Source organism: Octodon degus, unplaced genomic scaffold, assembly GCF_000260255.1.
Source record: "Octodon degus isolate 3935 unplaced genomic scaffold, OctDeg1.0 scaffold00016, whole genome shotgun sequence".
In the NCBI taxonomy this organism is placed as follows: domain Eukaryota; kingdom Metazoa; phylum Chordata; class Mammalia; order Rodentia; family Octodontidae; genus Octodon; species Octodon degus.
In genome coordinates, this window is record NW_004524592.1 from 1,574,894 (window position 1) to 1,576,642 (window position 1,749).

At 38.9% G+C, this 1,749-nt stretch overlaps 1 protein-coding gene across 2 annotated transcripts in view; it reads left to right on the forward strand.

Moving 5' to 3' along the window:
• The window catches only part of Bard1 (BRCA1 associated RING domain 1), a 74,766-nt gene that overhangs the window by 67,006 nt on the left and 6,011 nt on the right, over positions 1-1,749 (forward strand). The window lies entirely within an intron of this gene.

Genomic DNA, 1,749 nt, shown 5'->3' on the forward strand with positions numbered 1-1,749 from the left:
AAAAAAAAAAATAAAGAAAGAAAGAAATACCCCCCAAAAATAAAAGAAAATAAGAATGTATTACATAGTTATTTTGGAAACTGCATAGTACAAGAAAACTAAGGAAAGGAGCCCTGTATCCAGGGACCATGAAGTGATGACTTGTTCTGCATAACCTTCAGAGTGTTAAGAATTATATTGAATATGTGCATGCACTTAATATTCACCACAATCCCTATGCTTTATATTCTCCATTTGTTCCATTAGTTGGGCTTTGGAAACATGAGGTTACCCAAAACTCAGTGCCCAAATCCAGAAATGTGTGGGTACCACACAAAAAGTGGCACAGTTAGGAGGATCATTTGAGTTCTTTGAATTTGATGTGAGCTTGGACAACGTAGTGACTGAGATCCTGTCTCTAAAACTAGCAAGAAAATAAAATGGTATAATTGCACAGAACCATGTCCATCCTCTTACATTGTGTCATCATTATAGATTACTTAGAATACACAGTGCAATGTAAATGGTACATAGGTAGTTCTTATACTGTATTGTTTAGAGCATAATTATAAAATTATCAGTATAGGTTTTTTTATTCTGAACATTTTGCATCCTGCTGTTGGTTGAATTGATGCAGAACCCATGAATACAGAGGACTGACTAGCTTTATAACTGAGGGCTTCCATCTTGCATATACTTTATACATTTCCTCACAGAATTAAATAATCTTGCATAGTGTCAAATAGTTGTATTCTGTCAACAGGACATATAATTTAACTGAATCCATACTGTTGAATATTTGGATTATTTCATTATAAATAAATCTAAAATCTTTACAAGACATTTAGGTGTAGGGAGCAATACTCCTCCAGAATGTCAAGCCAAGTCAGCGTGTGTCATCAGCTGTATGGAACGTAATGCACATTGCTCACATTTAAATGAAGACCTATAGTTACACTTAAAATATAAAAATGAGGAAATGAGCTTTAGTTGATTGCTGTGATTTTCTTGAGTTGATGAGACATTACCTATAATGTTAGGGCTTAAACAAGAAGCCAAGAAGAATCAGGCTTTTGGCTGTGACCTTTGGGTAGCTTTGCTTCTGAGCTCTTGTTGGGGTGAGGAGCCAATGCACAGAATGCCAGGGACTCGCCCAGGATGATGCCCCTCCTAAGGCAAAGGGTCTACCTTGGATTCTTTCCCAACATCACATCGTCCTCCTGGGCACACTTTGTTGTCTGCACGGGAACCTAATAGGATTTGTGTGTGTGTGTGTGGGCGCGCGCGCACTAGGGATCAAACTCAGGACCTTGTACTTGCACTTATGCTTCTGAGTTGTCTCTCCGGCCCTTCTAACTGGATATTTACTCAGGAATTGACTGGGCTGTTTCAAGATAACAGGAAGGGGAGATGGTGTTCTAACTTACTATAAGCTGCCTCCCTCTTGACAAGTTGGTTCATCAACCAGAATTTGCCATCAATAGTGGAGCCATGTTTCAAAACAAATAATTTTTAAGTTTGTATGCTTTTTTTTTTTTCTCCACCACACACCAGAAACATGGGTTATGCCCCAGTAAGTTGCTGTGGCTCACACAGAGACTACTGGAAGGCCACGTTCCCTAGTGGAGGGTAGAATGGTGACAGACACCTACACATGCTCTCAGGCAGACAGATGAACAAGGAGGAGGAATATAATTTGTTGAAAGTACAGTATTTCCCACAATTGGAAGTCACTGCTCTAGCACCTTTTATTGTTGGAATTACTTGTGA